General features: G+C 49.0%; 1 protein-coding gene across 1 annotated transcript in view; it reads right to left on the bottom strand.

Annotated features, from left to right (window-relative positions):
• Window positions 1-18,651, bottom strand: part of SEPTIN12 (septin 12) — a 331,103-nt gene extending 312,452 nt beyond the window's left edge. Inside the window, exon 1 of the mRNA XM_063935047.1 lies at window positions 18,575-18,651. The gene's annotated coding sequence lies outside the window, so the exon portion shown is untranslated. The remainder of the gene's footprint in view (window positions 1-18,574) is intronic.
• Window positions 18,652-18,955: the final 304 nt, after the last annotated feature.

The following is an 18,955-nucleotide window of genomic DNA, read 5'->3' as shown; positions in this document are numbered from 1 at the left end:
GCAGCTAAACATGTGTTTGCAAACATTTGTGACTAATTCTCTGAATTTTATTACCAGATAGGTTCAGGGATGGTTACAGGTAATTTTCAGTGTGCGGAAGGGAATTTAGGGGTGGGGATTTGCACCCCCCTCCTCTCTGTCTGTTGATATTCTACAGGACACGTCAAGCAGAAATCGACATAGCTTTTGTCTCTAGGACCCAGTATACTCATGTCCCTTTGGGCATGCTTTATAATTATATATCTATCACTTAAGACAGCATCTTAAAATATTTATATGCATACTAGGGTCTCAATCTCTGCTGATAAGGTACCTGTCCACGCTGCCACAGCGCTATAAACCCATGCCGACACAATCGCCGGTCTGGGTAGTATACTAGAATGTGCACACTATCTGCAGGATCCCTGAGAATAGCTAGTGCAAACAGGACACCCAAGGGGAAGATTCTCAACACATCCTGGCCCTAGTGGGGAAAGGATACAGCCTGAGAATTCTCTTGTGAGAAGCTGCCGTCTCTTGTCTGGAGATTCCCGCTCTTTTTCCTCATGAGAGGAGGGAAATTTACCTCAGCATTCTTCCCCTTAACATGTGTACTCTCGTGTCAGGGACAGATGAGTCATCAGTGATATGCAAATCATCTTTTATTCCAATAATCATATATTGAATATGTTTTAGCCCTCTTGGCTGTAACTTTGCATTATCGTAGTCGACAGTGGAGTTAAACTCCGTGTCGATACTTTGTTATTTTGGATAGTGAACATAGAGACTCTGAAGGACTCTGTGACATAGGGACAGACCAGGGTAGATTTCCTTTCTGTTCCCTAACCTTTTGTGCAATAATTTTACCTCAGCACTTACACATATCCAAACAGGTGTCGGCGTTGTCGACGGAGACACCCTCCCACACACATATCCGCTCTATCACCTCCTTAGAGGAGCCTTTTACCTCAGACATGTCGACACACCCGTACCGACACACCACACACACAGGGGAGGCTCTATTTGAAGACAGTTCCCCCACAAGGCCCTTTGGAGAGACAGAGAGAGAGTATGCCAGCACACACCACAGCGCTATATAATACAGGGATGTACACTATACTGAGTGATTTTTCCCCTATAGCAGTTTATATACACAGTTTTGCGCCTAAATTTATGTGCCCCCCCCCTCTCTTTTTTACCCTTTGTGTACCAGGATACTGCAGGGGAGAGCCTGGGGAGCTTCCTTCCAGCTGAGCTGTGAAGAGAAAATGGCGCCGGTGTGCTGAGGAAGAAGGCCCGGCCCCCTCAGCGGCGGGCTTCTGTCCTTTTATGTACTTTAATGGCGGGGGTTAATGCACATATACAGTTTATCAGACTGTATTATGTGCTTTTCGCCAAGTAAGGTAATCTAATTGCTGCCCAGGGCGCCCCCCCAGCGCCCTGCACCCATCAGTGACCGGAGTGTGTGGTGTGCTAAGGGAGCAATGGCGCACAGCTGCAGTGCTGTGTGCTACCTTAATGAAGACCGGAGTCTTCAGCCGCCGATTTTCAACTTCTCTTCGTTCTTCTGGCTCTGCAAGGGGGACGGCGGCGCGGCTCCAGGACCGGACGACCGAGGACTGGGCCTGTGTTCGATCCCTCTGGAGCTAATGGTGTCCAGTAGCCTTAGAAGCCCAAGCTAGCTGCAAGCAGGTAGGTTCGCTTCTCTCCCCTCAGTCCCACGTAGCAGTGAGTCTGTTGCCAGCAGATCTCACTGAAAATAAAAAACCTAACAAATACTTTATTTTCTAGGAAGCTCAGGAGAGCCCCTAGGGTGCATCCAGCTCTGGCCGGGCACAGATACCAACTGAGGTCTGGAGGAGGGGCATAGAGGGAGGAGCCAGTGCACACCAGATATAGTACCTAATCTTTCTTTTAAGAGTGCCTAGTCTCCTGCGGAGCCCGTCTATACCCCATGGTCCTTACGGAGTACCCAGCATCCACTAGGACGTCAGAGAAATATATATATACATATATATATATATATATATATATATATTGGAAAAAATAGCCCGGCACTTGTTGGGATACCTTATTTACTGTACTTGCTGCGGTGCCTTCCTATAGCATGCTTTGCCAAATACTATGTTGGATATAAGGCGGCACTCAGCAGGCTTGTTATTTTGCGGATCGCAATAAAGGACAACGTTTTATAAAGATAACAAGCCTGCTGATGAGTGCCGCCTTATTTCCAACATTGTATACACACACACACACACACACACACACACGTGCGTGGAAACCCCCCCTCACAAATCCTGCGTTTGCCCCTGATCCACAGACTGTCTTAAGTATTGCGTCTCTTTCTCTTTATGGTATAATTTGTGAAATATTTGAGATCATCCCTTTTAATGAATCCAACCATGGTGGTTCGGACCCACTAGCCTGAGAATGTGTACTATCCTGAGTACACTGTAGTGATCCCCCTGGGGAAGAAAAACACTCTGCCGTGCATGAGAAACACTCCTTTGACATTGTAAAATGTGAAAGAACACACCCACTCAGGAGAAAGGTTAAAAGCACAGTTAACCCACACAGAGCCCACTAGGGAGGCACAGAGTATGATGGAGCCAGCCACACCGCACCCTTATAGCTAATGCCGAGCTTAGCTGGGTTCACAAACTAAGTACCCTTAATAGGGCTTAGTATTCTAATATTGCTCCCCCTCCTTGCTATGACCCCATGGTACCGCTGAGGTAATCTGGAGTCCTTGTGGAGGAGCTGCGCTTCACTGCCAGTCTGTCTGTGTAAGTTGCAGAAGGAAAATGATGCTGGTGAGCTGCTGGATCCGCTCATAGTGAAGCCCCGCCCCCTCAATGGCGCACGTCTTTCCGTTTTTTTTTATAAACAGAAAATAAATGCAGAAAACTCTTCAGGAGCTTCCCTAGGCGTGACCTGCTCCTCCAGGCACATTTTCTAAACTGAGTCTGGTAGGAGGGGCATAGAGGGAGGAGCCAGCGCAGACTATTGATTTCTTAAAGTGCCCAAGGCTTCTAGTAGACCCGTCTATACCCCATGGTACTAAATGGAACCCAGTATCCTCTAGGACGTAAGAGAAAGACGGATTTCAAAAACGTGGGAATACACAGTGTGATCATAACACTATATTCACTGTACACTATATATAACACTACATCTACACGCTGCAGGTAAAGTTGTATGAGGGTGTGATTTTATTTATACCACAATATATTTTTTTTTCTGACGCAGCATGCACCCGTCTGCTCTTACAGTATATATGGGTTCTACAGGAATCAGGACCTGAAGATTATAGGACAATAGGACCTGATGTTTTCAATTCATATTTTAGGGGGTTTATATTGGTAATAGCCCTAACAGTGGACTGTAAATATCAGTCAGTGATGGTCAACAATACAGCCACCCATTACGATGATCTCCTTTACAGTAAACTCCTATTGCAATAATTTTACGCTGGTTATGCATTCTACAATTATTATAGCCGTGACTAAGAGATCCGGTCATGATCCCGACGCCAGTATCCCAAATGAGATCACACTGCCGACGCCGGCATCCCAGCAGCTGGGATCCCGATCGTGTGACTGCCGGGTCACCGGAGAGGTAAGTCTCTGGGAGGGGAGGGGGTGGGTGGGGTTTAGGCTGCTGGGAGGGGAAGGGTTAGGCTGCATTAGTTTTAGGCTGCAATAAGTGAGGGTTAGGGGGTGAGAGATTCGGGTTCACTACGGCTGGCCGGCGGTCGGGCTCCCGGCGCCCAGCATACCGGCGCCGGGAGCCCGACCGCCGGCTGACCGACAGTGTGGCGAGCGCAAATGAGCCCCTTGCGGGCTCGCTGCGCTCGCCACGCTACGCGCGCCACACTATTTTATTCTCCCTCTATGGGGGTCGTGGACCCCCACAAGGGAAAATAAGTGTCGGTATGCCGGCGGTCGGGCTCCCGGCGCCGGTATACTGAGCGCCGGGAGCCCGACCGCCGGTATACAGAAGACCACCCGAGAGATTCTAAATGGCAGGATGCCGCTGTCGGTATTCTGACTGCCGGCATTAAGCCCCAACCCGTGACTGTTAACTACTATGACTTAAACAGTGTGTACTAGTACCAGTGCTGTCATAGTGCACTATACAGCAGTGTTAGTGTTGTGTCACAGTGTATAATAGTGTCAGTGCTGTGTCACAGTGTCCTATAGTGTCCGTGCTGCGTCACAGTGTCCTATAGTGTCCGTGCTGCGTCACAGTGTCCTATAGTGTCAGTGCTGCGTCACAGTGTCCTATAGTGTCAGTGCTGCGTCACAGTGTCCTATAGTGCCAGTGCTGCTTCACAGCATCCTATATTGTCAATGCTGTGTCACATTGTCCTGTAGTGTCAGTGCTGCGTCACAGTGTCCTATAGTGTCAGTGCTGCGTCACAGTGTCCTATAGTGCCAGTGCTGCGTCACAGTGTCCTATAGTGCCAGTGCTGCTTCACAGTGTCCTATAGTGCCCGTGCTGCTTCACAGCATCCTATATTGTCAATGCTGTGTCACATTGTCCTGTAGTGTCCGTGCTGCGTCACAGTGTCCTATAGTGTCCGTGCTGCGTCACAGTGTCCTATAGTGTCAGTGCTGCGTCACAGTGTCCTATAGTGTCCGTGCTGCGTCACAGTGTCCTATAGTGTCCGTGCTGCGTCACAGTGTCCTATAGTGTCAGTGCTGCGTCACAGTGTCCTATAGTGCCAGTGCTGCTTCACAGTGTCCTATAGTGCCCGTGCTGCGTCACAGTGTCCTATAGTGTCCGTGCTGCGTCACAGTGTCCTATAGTGCCAGTGCTGCTTCACAGTGTCCTATAGTGCCCGTGCTGCTTCACAGCATCCTATATTGTCAATGCTGTGTCACATTGTCCTGTAGTGTCCGTGCTGCGTCACAGTGTCCTATAGTGTCCGTGCTGCGTCACAGTGTCCTATAGTGTCAGTGCTGCGTCACAGTGTCCTATAGTGTCCGTGCTGCGTCACAGTGTCCTATAGTGTCCGTGCTGCGTCACAGTGTCCTATAGTGTCCGTGCTGCGTCACAGTGTCCTATAGTGCCAGTGCTGCTTCACAGTGTCCTATAGTGCCCGTGCTGCTTCACAGCATCCTATATTGTCAATGCTGTGTCACATTGTCCTGTAGTGTCCGTGCTGCGTCACAGTGTCCTATAGTGTCCGTGCTGCGTCACAGTGTCCTATAGTGTCAGTGCTGCGTCACAGTGTCCTATAGTGCCCGTGCTGCTTCACAGCATCCTATATTGTCAATGCTGTGTCACATTGTCCTGTAGTGTCAGTGCTGCGTCACAGTGTCCTATAGTGCACATGCTTTGTCACAACATCCTATAGTGCTTGTGCTGTGTCACAGCGTCCTATAGTGTCAGTGCTGTGTCACAGCATCCTATAGTGTCAGTGCTGTGTCACAGTGTCCTATAGTGTCAGTGCTGTGTCACAGTGTCCTATAGTGTCCGTGCTGCGTCACAGTGTCCTATAGTGTCCGTGCTGCGTCACAGTGTCCTATAGTGTCAGTGCTGCGTCACAGTGTCCTATAGTGCCCGTGCTGCGTCACAGTGTCCTATAGTGCACATGCTTTGTCACAACATCCTATAGTGCTTGTGCTGTGTCACAGCGTCCTATAGTGTCAGTGCTGTGTCACAGCGTCCTATAGTGTTAGTGCTGTTTCACAGTGTCCTATACTGTCCGTTGTGCGTCACAGTGTCCTGTAGTGTCAGTACTGCGTCCTATTGTGTCAGTGCTGCATCGCAGTGTCCTGTAGTGCCAGTGCTGTGTCACAGTGTCCTATAGTGTCAGTACTGCGTCCTATAGTGTCAGTGCTGCGTCACAGTGTCCTATAGTGCCAGTGCTGCTTCACAGTGTCCTATAGTGCCCGTGCTGCTTCACAGCATCCTATATTGTCAATGCTGTGTCACATTGTCCTGTAGTGTCCGTGCTGCGTCACAGTGTCCTATAGTGTCCGTGCTGCGTCACAGTGTCCTATAGTGTCAGTGCTGCGTCACAGTGTCCTATAGTGTCCGTGCTGCGTCACAGTGTCCTATAGTGTCCGTGCTGCGTCACAGTGTCCTATAGTGTCAGTGCTGCGTCACAGTGTCCTATAGTGCCAGTGCTGCTTCACAGTGTCCTATAGTGCCCGTGCTGCGTCACAGTGTCCTATAGTGTCCGTGCTGCGTCACAGTGTCCTATAGTGCCAGTGCTGCTTCACAGTGTCCTATAGTGCCCGTGCTGCTTCACAGCATCCTATATTGTCAATGCTGTGTCACATTGTCCTGTAGTGTCCGTGCTGCGTCACAGTGTCCTATAGTGTCCGTGCTGCGTCACAGTGTCCTATAGTGTCAGTGCTGCGTCACAGTGTCCTATAGTGTCCGTGCTGCGTCACAGTGTCCTATAGTGTCCGTGCTGCGTCACAGTGTCCTATAGTGTCCGTGCTGCGTCACAGTGTCCTATAGTGCCAGTGCTGCTTCACAGTGTCCTATAGTGCCCGTGCTGCTTCACAGCATCCTATATTGTCAATGCTGTGTCACATTGTCCTGTAGTGTCCGTGCTGCGTCACAGTGTCCTATAGTGTCCGTGCTGCGTCACAGTGTCCTATAGTGTCAGTGCTGCGTCACAGTGTCCTATAGTGCCCGTGCTGCTTCACAGCATCCTATATTGTCAATGCTGTGTCACATTGTCCTGTAGTGTCAGTGCTGCGTCACAGTGTCCTATAGTGCACATGCTTTGTCACAACATCCTATAGTGCTTGTGCTGTGTCACAGCGTCCTATAGTGTCAGTGCTGTGTCACAGCATCCTATAGTGTCAGTGCTGTGTCACAGTGTCCTATAGTGTCAGTGCTGTGTCACAGTGTCCTATAGTGTCCGTGCTGCGTCACAGTGTCCTATAGTGTCCGTGCTGCGTCACAGTGTCCTATAGTGTCAGTGCTGCGTCACAGTGTCCTATAGTGCCCGTGCTGCGTCACAGTGTCCTATAGTGCACATGCTTTGTCACAACATCCTATAGTGCTTGTGCTGTGTCACAGCGTCCTATAGTGTCAGTGCTGTGTCACAGCGTCCTATAGTGTTAGTGCTGTTTCACAGTGTCCTATACTGTCCGTTGTGCGTCACAGTGTCCTGTAGTGTCAGTACTGCGTCCTATTGTGTCAGTGCTGCGTCACATTGTCCAGTAGTGCCAGTGCTGTGTCACAGTGTCCTATAGTGTCAGTACTGCGTCCTATAGTGTCAGTGCTGCGTCACATTGTCCAGTAGTGTCCATGCTGCGTCACAGTGTCCTATAATGTCAGTGCTGCGTCAGAGTGTCCTATAGTGTCCGTGCTGCGTCACAGAGTCCTATAGTGCATATTATTTATTAATTAACAGTTTCTAATATAGCGCAGCAAATTTTGTTGCGCTTTACAATTTGAAATAACAATAACAAACTGGGTGATAACAGTCATAGAGGTAGGAAGGCCCTGATCGTAAGCTTACAATCTATAGGGAAATAGCACCTTTCCTTGTGTACATATGCCTATCTATTGCATAGAATTAGAAGACGTGAGGATATGTGTGGACTGTACAGAGTGGATGCAATTTGATAGGAAGGTTTATGAAAGTTATGTGGGCGGTTCTGGAATTTGATATGCTTGCCTAAAGAGGTGAGTTTTCAGGGAACGCTTGAAGGTTTGGAGACTAGAGGAGAGTCTTATTGTGCATGGTAGGGCATTCCACAGAGTGGGTGCAGCCCGATGAAAGTCCTGCAGTCGTGAGTGGAAGTGAGTAATGAGTGTGGATGAGAGATGCAGGTCTTGTGAAGAGCGAAGAGGTCGGGTTGGGAGATATTTTGTGATAAGCAAAGTGATGTTCGTTGGTGTAGTTTGGTTAATGGCCTTGTGTGTGAGTAAAAGTATTTTATATTGAATGCGGTAGAGTACAGGTAACCAATGGAGGGACTGACAGAGTGGATCTGCAGACGATGAACGTCTAGCGAGGAAGATTAGCCTTGCCGCTGCATTCAGAATGGATTGTAGTGGTGAGAGTCTCGTTTTGGGAAGACCAGTTAGGAGACTATTGCAATAATCAATGCGGGAGATAATGAGAGCGTGGATTAGAGTTTTAGCAGTGTTTTGTGTAAGGTATGGTCGTATTTTGAATATGTTTTTTAGATGCATGTAACATGATCTTGAGACAGATTGAATGTGGGGAACAAAGGACAGTTCAGAGTCAAGGATGACACCTAGGCAGCGAGCTTGTGGGGTAGGGTAGATAGTCGAGTTTTCAACAGTGATAGAGATATCAGGTTGGTACCTACTATTGGCCGGTGGAAATATAATTAACTCTGTCTTTGAAATATTCAGTTTGAGGTGGCGAGATGTCATCCAGGATGAAATGGCAGAAAGGCATTCAGTGACACGGTCCAGTACAGATAGGGACAAGTCAGAGGAGGATAGGTAGATTTGAGTATCATCTGCATACAGATGATACTGAAAACCAAAAGAGATGATTAGTTTACCAAGAGATGAGGTATAGACAGTGGTGCAAGTAGAAAAAATGTCTTACTGGGTGTGGCCAAATGCCACATGGGGCATGGCCAATGAAAATGGGGGCGTGGTACACATATGGGGGGAGGGGCAGATACACGTATGACCCCAATAATGCCAGATACACGTTGCCCCACAGTGCCAGATATACATTGCCCCACAGTGCCAGATACACATTGCCCCACAGTGCCAGATACACATTGCCCCACAGTGCCAGATACACATTGCCCCACAGTGCCAGATACAGAAATGCCCCCAGAGTGCCAGATATACATTGCCTCACAGTGTCAGATACACATTGCCCCACAGTGCCAAATACACAAATGCCCCCACTGTGTCAGATATACATTGCCCCCCGTGCCAGATACAGAAATGCCCCTACAGTGCCAGATATGCCCCCAGTGCCAGATATCCCCCAGTGCCAGGTATACATGCCCCCCCTGTGCCAGATATCCCCCAGTGCCAGGTATATATGCCCCCCTGTGCCAGATATCCCCCAGTGCCAGGTATATATGCCCCCCTGTGCCAGATATCCCCCAGTGCCAGGTATACATGCCCCCCCAGTGCCAGATATCCCCCAGTGCCAGGTATATATGCCCCCCTGTGCCAGATATCCCCCAGTGCCAGGTATAAATGCCCCCCTGTGCCAGATATCCCCCAGTGCCAGGTATATATGCCCCCCTGTGCCAGATATGCCCCCAGTGCCAGAAATCCCCCAGTGCCAGGTATACATGCCCCCCCAGTGCCAGATAATCCCCAGTGCCAGGTATACATGCCCCCCCTGTGCCAGATATCCCCCAGTGCCAGGTATATATGCCCCCCTGTGCCAGATATGCCCCCAGTGCCAGATATCCCCCAGTGCCAGGTATACATGCCCCCCCAGTGCCAGATATCCCCCAGTGCCAGATAGAAATGCCCCCCCCCCCAGTGCCAGATATCCCCCAGTGCCAGGTATAACATGCCCCCCCTTCCCTGCTCACCGCTGCCCGCTGCCGTCCTGTCTGGCATGTGAGGGAAGCAGAGCGCAGCCTGCGCCTCTCCTTCCCCTCAGTCTCCGGCGGGTGTCTCACAGTTTAATTCAGCGCCGATCCGTGAGCCAATCAGAGCTCGCGGTGCGAGCTCTGATTGGCTCACGGATCGGCGCTGAATTAAACTATGACACCCGCCGGAGACTGAGGGGAAGGAGAGGCGCAGGCTGCGCTCTGCTTCCCTCACATCAGCGGCGGTGCGGCGGGGACGGCGGGTGCGGCGTGGAGCAGCAGAGGGAGGGAGGGAAGAGGAGCGGCGGCCCGTCGGTGTGGGTACGGCGTACCCACGGCTAAATTCTTACGGGTACGCCGTACCCACCCGTACCCGCCCACTTGCACCACTGGATAGAGAAAAGCAGAGGACCCAAGACTGAGCCTTGCGGTACTTCAACTGAAAGAGGTAGCGAAGAGGAGGTAGATTCAGAGAAGCGAACACTGAAGGAGCGATTAGATAGGTAGGATAGGAACCAAGAAAGGGCTGTGTCTTTAAGACCTAGGGATTGTAATGTCTGTATGAGAAGAGAGTGGTCTACAGTGTCAAATGCAGCAGATAGATCTAGAAGAATAAGTAGTGAGTAGTGGCCTTTAGACTTCGTAGTGACCAAATCATTAACCACTTTAGTCAGTGCTGTCTCTGTGGAATGTTGGGAACGGAAGCCTGACTGAAGTGGGTCCAACAAAGTGTATGAGTTAAGAAAGTGTGTGAGTCGAGAGTAGGCAAGTCTCTCAAGTAGCTTAGAGAGACAAGGGAGCTGAGAGATAGGGCGGTAGTTTGAGAGAGCATTAGGGTCAGAATTTAGTTTTTTTTAAAATGAGAGTAATCACTGCATGCTTGAAGAGTGAAGGAAAAATAAGAATTTACTTACCGATAATTCTATTTCTCGGAGTCCGTAGTGGATGCTGGGGTTCCTGAAAGGACCATGGGGAATAGCGGCTCCGCAGGAGACAGGGCACAAAAGTAAAGCTTTAGGATCAGGTGGTGTGCACTGGCTCCTCCCCCTATGACCCTCCTCCAAGCCTCAGTTAGGTACTGTGCCCGGACGAGCGTACACAATAAGGAAGGATTTTGAATCCCGGGTAAGACTCATACCAGCCACACCAATCACACTGTACAACCTGTGATCTGAACCCAGTTAACAGTATGATAACAGCGGAGCCTCTGAAAAGATGGCTCACAACAATAATAACCCGATTTTTGTAACTATGTACAAGTAATGCAGATAATCCGCACTTGGGATGGGCGCCCAGCATCCACTACGGACTCCGAGAAATAGAATTATCGGTAAGTAAATTCTTATTTTCTCTATCGTCCTAGTGGATGCTGGGGTTCCTGAAAGGACCATGGGGATTATACCAAAGCTCCCAAACGGGCGGGAGAGTGCGGATGACTCTGCAGCACCGAATGAGAGAACTCCAGGTCCTCCTTAACCAGGGTATCAAATTTGTAGGATTTTACAAACGTGTTTGCCCCTGACTAAATAGCCGCTCGGCAAAGTTGTAAAGCCGAGACCCCTCGGGCAGCCGCCCAAGATGAGCCCACCTTCCTTGTGGAATGGGCATTTACATATTTTGGCTGTGGCAGGCCTGCCACAGAATGTGCAAGCTGAATTGTATTACACATCCAACTAGCAATAGTCTGCTTAGAAGCAAGAGCACCCAGTTTGTTGGGTGCATACAGGATAACAGCAAATCAGTTTTCCTGACTCCAGCCGTCCTGGAACCTATACTTTCAGGGCCCTGACAACATCCAGCAACTTGGAGTCCTCCAAGTCCCTAGTAGGCGCAAGGCACCACAATAAGCTGGTTCAGGTGAAACACTGACACCACCTTAGGGAGAGAACTGGGGACGAGTCCGCAGCTCTGCCCTGTCCGAATGGACAAACAGATATGGGCTTTTTTGAGAAAAAACCCACCAATTTGACACTCGCCTGGCCCAGGCCAGGGCCAAGAGCATGGTCACTTTTCATGTGAGATGCTTCAAATCCACAGATTTGACTGGTTTTAAACCAATGTGATTTGAGGAATCCCAGAACTACGTTAAGATCCCACAGTGCCACTGGAGGCACAAAAGGGGGTTGTATATGCAATACTCCCTTGACAAACTTCTGGACTTCAGGAACTGAAGCCAATTCTTTCTGGAAGAAAATCGACAGGGCCGAAATTTGAACCTTAATGGGCCCCAATTTGAGGCCCATAGACACTCCTGTTTGCAGGAAATGCAGGAATCGACCGAGTTGAAATTTCTTCGTGGGGCCTTCCTGGCCTCACACCACGCAACATATTTTCGCCACATGTGGTGATAATGTTGTGCGGTCACCTCCTTCCTGGCTTTGACCAGGGTAGGAATGACCTCTTCCGGAATGCCTTTTTCCCTTAGGATCCGGCGTTCCACCGCCATGCCGTCAAACGCAGCTGCGGTAAGTCTTGGAACAGACATGGTACTTGCTGAAGCAAGTCCCTTCTTAGCGGCAGAGGCCATAAGTCCTCTGTGAGCATCTCTTGAAGTTCCGGGTACCAAGTCCTTCTTGGCCAATCCGGAGCCATGAGTATAGTTCTTACTCCTCTACGTCTTATAATTCTCAGTACCTTAGGTATGAGAAGCAGAGGAGGGAACACATACACCGACTGGTACACCCACGGTGTTACCAGAACGTCCACAGCTATTGCCTGAGGGTCTCTTGACCTGGCGCAATACCTGTCCCGTTTTTTGTTCAGACGGGACGCCATCATGTCCACCTTTGGTATTTCCCAACGGTTCACAATCATGTGGAAAAACTTCCCGATGAAGTTTCCACTCTCCCGGGTGGAGGTCGTGCCTGCTGAGGAAGTCTGCTTCCCAGTTTCCACTCCCGGAATGAAACACTGCTGACAGTGCTATCACATGATTTTCCGCCCAGCGAAAAGTCCTTGCAGTTTTTGCCATTGCCCTCCTGCTTCTTGTGCCGCCCTGTCTGTTTACGTGGGCGACTGCCGTGATGTTTTTCCCACTGGATCAATACCGGCTGACCTTGAAGCAGAGGTCTTGCTAAGCTTAGAGCATTATAAATTTACCCTTAGCTCCAGTATATTTATGTGGAGAAAAGTCTCCAGACTTGATCACACTCCCTGGAAATTTTTTCCTTGTGTGACTGCTCCCCAGCCTCTCGGGCTGGCCTCCGTGGTCACCAGCATCCAATCCTGAATGCCGAATCTGCGGCCCTCTAGAAGATGAGCACTCTGTAACCACCACAGGAGAGACACCCTTGTCCTTGGATATAGGGTTATCCGCTGATGCATCTGAAGATGCGATCCGGACCATTTGTCCAGCAGATCCCACTGAAAAGTTCTTGCGTGAAATCTGCCGAATGGAATTGCTTCGTAGGAAGCCACCATTTTTACCAGGACCCTTGTGCAATGATGCACTGACACTTTTCCTGGTTTTAGGAGGTTCTTGACTAGCTCGGATAACTCCCTGGCTTTCTCTTCCGGGAGAAACACCTTTTTCTGGACTGTGTCCAGAATCATCCCTAGGCACAGCAGACGTGTCGTCAGGATCAGCTGCGATTTTGGAATATTTAGAATCCATCCGTGCTGTTGTAGCAGTATCCGAGATAGTGCTACTCCGACCTCCAACTGTTCCCTGGACTTTGCCCTTATCAGGAGATCGTCCAAGTAAGGGGTAATTAAGACGCCTTTTCTTCGAAGAAGAATCATCATTTCGGCCATTACCTTGGTAAAGACCCGGGGTGCCGTGGACAATCCAAACGGCAGCGTCTGAAACTGACAGTGACAGTTCTATACCACGAACCTGAGGTACCCTTAGTGAGAAGGGCAAATTTGGGACATGGAGGTAAGCATCCCTGATGTCCCGGGACACTATATAGTCCCCTTCTTCCTGGTTCGTTATCACTGCTCTGAGTGACTCCATCTTGATTTGAACCTTTGTAAGTGTTCAAATTTTTTTAGATTTAGAATAGGTCTCACCTAGCCTTCTGGCTTCAGTACCACAATATAGTGTGGAATAATACCCCTTTCCTTGTTGTAGGAGGGGTAATTTGATTATCACCTGCTGGGAATACAGCTTGTGAATTTTTTTTTTTTTCCATACTGCCTCCTTGTCGGAGGGATACCTTGGTAAAGCAGACTTCAGGAGCCTGCGAGGGGGAAACGTTTCGACATTCCAATCTGTACCCCTGGGATACTACTTGTAGGATCCAGGGGTCCTGTACGGTCCCAGCGTCATGCTGAGAGCTTGGCAGAAGCGGTGGAAGGCTTCTGTTCCTGGGAATGGGCTGCCTGCTGCAGTCTTCTTCCCTTTCCTCTATCCCTGGGCAAATATGACTCTTATAGGGACGAAAGGACTGAGGCTGAAAAGACGGTGTCTTTTTCTGCAGAGATGTGACTTAGGGTAAAAACGGTGGATTTTCCAGCAGTTGCCGTGGCCACCAGGTCCGATCCCAAATAACTCCTCTTCCTTTATACGGCAATACACCTTTGTGCCGTTTGGAATCTGCATCACCTGACCACTGTCGTGTCCATAAACATCTTCTGGCAGATATGGACATCGCACTTACTCTTGATGCCAGAGTGCAAATATCCCTCTGTGCATCTCGCATATATAGAAATGCATCCTTTAAATGCTCTATAGTCAATAAAATACTGTCCCTGTCAAGGGTATCAATATTTTTAGTCAGGGAATCCGACCAAGCCACCCCAGCTCTGCACATCCAGGCTGAGGCGATCGCTGGTCGCAGTATAACACCAGTATGTGTGTATATACTTTTATATGATATTTTCCAGCCTCCTGTCAGCTGGCTCCTTGAGGACGGCCCTATCTATAGACGGTACCGCCACTTGTTTTGATAAGCGTGTGAGCGCCTTATCCACCCTAAGGGGTGTTTCCCAACGCGCCCTAACTTCTGGCGGGAAAGGGTATACCGCCAATAATTTTCTATCGGGGGGAACCCACGCATCATCACACACTTCATTTAATTTATCTGATTCAGGAAAAACTACAGGTAGTTTTTTCACATCCCACATAATACCCTCTTTTGTGGTACTTGTAGTATCAGAAATATGTAACACCTCCTTCATTGCCCTTAACGTGTGGCCCTAATAAGGAATACGTTTGTTTATTCACCGTCGACACTGGATTCAGTGTCCGTGTCTGTGTCGACCGACTAAGGTAAACGGGCGTTTTAAAACCCCTGACGGTGTTTTTGAGACGTCTGGACCGGTACTAATTGTTTGTCGGCCGTCTCATGTCGTCAACCGACCTTGCAGCGTGTTGACATTATCACGTAATTCCCTAAATAAGCCATCCATTCCGGTGTCGACTCCCTAGAGAGTGACATCACCATTACAGGCAATTGCTCCGCCTCCTCACCAACATCGTCCTCATACATGTCGACACACACGTACCGACACACAGCACACACACAGGGAATGCTCTGATAGAGGACAGGACCCACTAGCCCTTTGGAGAGACAGAGGGAGAGTTTGCCAGCACACACCAAAAAACGCTATAATTATATAGGGACAACCTTATATAAGTGTTTTCCCTTATAGCATCTTTTTATATATTTCTAACGCCAAATTAGTGCCCCCCCTCTCTGTTTTAACCCTGTTTCTGTAGTGCAGTGCAGGGGAGAGCCTGGGAGCCTTCCCTCCAGCCTTTCTGTGAGGGAAAATGGCGCTGTGTGCTGAGGAGATAGGCCCCGCCCCTTTTTCGGCGGGCTCGTCTCCCGCTCTTCAACGGATTCTGGCAGGGGTTAAATATCTCCATATAGCCCCCGGAGGCTATATGTGAGGTATTTTTTGCCAAAAAATAGGTTTGCATTGCCTCCCAGGGCGCCCCCCTCCCAGCGCCCTGCACCCTCAGTGACTGCCGTGTGAAGTGTGCTGAGAGCAATGGCGCACAGCTGCAGTGCTGTGCGCTACCTTAAGAAGACTGAGGAGTCTTCTGCCGCCGATTCTGGACCTTCTTCTCTTTTCAGCATCTGCAAGGGGGCCGGCGGCGAGGCTCCGGTGACCATCCAGGCTGTACCTGTGATCGTCCCTCTGGAGCTAATGTCCAGTAGCCAAAGAAGCCAATCCATCCTGCACGCAGGTGAGTTCACTTCTTCTCCCCTAAGTCCCTCGTTGCAGTGATCCTGTTGCCAGCAGGACTCACTGTAAAATAAAAAACCTAAGCTAAACTTTTCTAAGCAGCTCTTTAGGAGAGCCACCTAGATTGCACCCTTCTCGGCCGGGCACAAAAATCTAACTGAGGCTTGGAGGAGGGTCATAGGGGGAGGAGCCAGTGCACACCACCTGATCCTAAAGCTTTACTTTTTGTGCCCTGTCTCCTGCGGAGCCGCTGTTCCCCATGGTCCTTTCAGGAACCCCAGCATCCACTAGGACGATAGAGAAAATACCAGTAGAGAGAGAGAGAGATTACAGATGTTAGTTAAGGTAGGGATGAGCACCAGAGACAGAGCTTTACTTATTTGTGAGGGTAAAGGATCAAGAGGAGAGGTAGTAGAGAAGCAGGATGAGAAGAGTGATGATACTTCATTTTCATTTGTGGGATCAAATGAAGAAAGAGTGCCAGAGGGTTCAGGTAAAGAACGGAGCAGGTCACTGGCTGCCGAAGAGCATACCATTTCATCTCGGATCTTATCAATCTTCTCCTTGAAGTAGGAAGCAAGATCCTGTGCCTTGATAGTGGCGGGTGGGGTAGGTGCGGGAGGATTCAGAAGTGATTTAAATGTATTAAAAAGTCATTTGGGGTTAGAGGCTTGAGCAGAGATAAGAGTTTGGAAATATGTTTGTTTGGCAGTGTCCAGGGCATTTTTATAAGAATGGTAGACAGTCTTATATGTGAGGAAGTCACTTGAAATACGAGATTTACGCCACTGACGTTCAAGTTTTCGTGTGAGTTTTTGTAGTTGTCTTGTTAATATGGAGTGCCATGGTTGACATCTAGGCCTACGTGGAGTGTAATGGGTAGCTGGAGCCACTTCATCAAGGGCTAGTTCCAGAGTCTCATTCAGGTGTGATACAGCCATCTCAGGAGAAGTGAATGCAGATATAGATGAAAGCAGTTGTTGGAGTGAAGTGGAAAGTTCTTGAAGATTAAGGGGTATATGCAATTAGCGGCGAATCGCGGCAAATTATCGCCGTTTTTAAATTCGACACAATTCGACCGTCCAATTTCGGCAAGTGGTTGCCGAAATTCACCATATTCAATGGAAAACGGATTCGACAGTCCCGTGGGCGAAAAACGGCCGATTTGACGGATTTTGCCGCGATTTAAAAAAAACGGGGAAAAAATGGGAAAAACCCGGAAAAAAATGGCGTGGGGTCCCCCCTCCAAAGCATAACCAGCCTCGGGCTCTTCGAGCTGGTCCTGGTTCTAAAAATCCGGGGGAAAATTGGACAGGGGATCCCCCGTATTTTTAAAACCAGCACCGGGCTCTGCGCCTGGTGCTGGTGCAAAAAATACGGGGGACAAAAAGAGTAGGGGTCCCCCGTATTTTATACACCAGCATCGGGCTCCACTAGCTGGACAGATAATGCCACAGCCGGGGGTCACTTTTATACAGTGCCCTGCGGCCGTGGCATTAAATATCCAACTAGTCACCCCTGGCCGGGGTACCCTGGGGGAGTGGGGACCCCTTCAATCAAGGGGTCCCCCCCCCCAGCCACCCAAGGGCCAGGGGTGAAGCCCGAGGCTGTCCCCCCCATCCAAGGGCTGCGGATGGGAGGCTGATAGCCTTGAGGAAAATGACATGAATATTGTTTTTCTCCGGAGGTACTACAAGTCCCAGCAAGCCTCCCCCGCAAGCTGGTACTTGGAGAACCACAAGTACCAGCATGCGGGAGAAAAACGGGCCCGCTGGTACCTGTAGTACTACAGGAAAAAAAATACCCAAATAAAAACAGGAGACACACACCGTGACAAGTACAACTTTATTACACACTGCCGACACACACATACTTACCTATGTTGACACGCCGACTGCCACGTCTCGACTCCGACGGTCCGGGGTACCTGTGAAAAAAAAAAACACTCACCTGATCCAGTGTCCAGAGATAAATCCACGTCCAGAGATAAAATCCTCGTACTTGGCAAAAAAAGAACACGAACACCCGACCACCGGACTGAAAGGGGTCCCATGTGCCCTTTCCCCGAATGCCGGGACACCACGTGACTCCTGTCACCGAGGTCCCTTCAGCCAATCAGGAAGTGCCACGTCGTAGCGCTCACCTGATTGGCAGACAGCGCATCGCACAGCTTCCTCCATTACTTTCAATGGTGGGAACTTTGCCGTCAGCGGCGGGGTTACCCGCGGTCAGCCGCTGACCGCGGGTGACCCCACCACTAACCGCAAAGTTCCCACGATTGAATATAATGGAGAGGCTTTGCGATGCGCTGTATATAGTCAAAATGTCAAGAAAATATCTCACCTTGTGTACACACCCTAAGGTTTCACTTGTTCAAGTTAAAAGTTCAGGTGCCTATTTATTGGTGTTGTTATGCTGTATGTTAGCTGTGCATGATAGAGCAAAGTGACAAACAGGTATGTACAATCACATGTAAATCACAATGTAAATGGTTTTATACAAAATTGGTTGCATTTTGTTCTTAGAGGTCATGAGGATTGTAGTTGTTAAAATATATACATACGCTGAAATGCATAGATGATTGGGAATGAAAGGAAGGGAGGATGTTTTTTTGTAATGTAGGTGGGATGTTTCCGTCTGTTTTCATCCTGGTAAGTCCTGGATAAGTCTATATTGTAATATTTTCTTAACCCTTTTAAACAACCCTTATAATACAACCCTGTTCAGCCAAGCATCTTTCCTTATGAATGTTAAGTATCCATGTGTGTCTAGTAATTGCAATCAAGGCCTAACATCCCACCCCCGTTTACAGAGCATGCCATAAAACTCAACTAAAACAAACACTAAGATAGCAGTTACCAACTATTTCAAAGCTGCAATAAAGTTTCATCCTCGAATACAATATAGCTTATAATATACAAATTGACAGTGTAGATTACCTAGTATAACAACAATATCACTGCTGCATATATATTCTGAGCAGATCCAAAATGCAAATGAGCGTAGATTACCTGCAGAGAAAGGAGAGCAATTGTCATATTGGTCCAGCACAGCCCTTCAGTATATGGCAAACATACAGCCACTATGTAGAAGTCCTAGGTAAGTCTATATTGTAATATTTTCTTAACCCTTTTAGACAACCCTTATAATAAAACCCTGTTCAGCCGGCTGTTGTTCAGCAAAGCATCTTTACGCCGCCCTGACACTATAGGACACTGTGACGCAGCACAGGCACTACAGGATGTTGTGACAAAGCATATGCATATGCTTCGTCACAACATCCTATAGTGCCTGTGCTGCGTCACAGTGTCCTATAGTGT

Source organism: Pseudophryne corroboree, chromosome 7 (genome assembly GCF_028390025.1).
Source record: "Pseudophryne corroboree isolate aPseCor3 chromosome 7, aPseCor3.hap2, whole genome shotgun sequence".
Taxonomy (NCBI): Eukaryota; Metazoa; Chordata; class Amphibia; order Anura; family Myobatrachidae; genus Pseudophryne; species Pseudophryne corroboree.
Note: the sequence above shows the minus strand (reverse complement) of the source record. Positions and strands in the feature narration are given on the sequence as shown.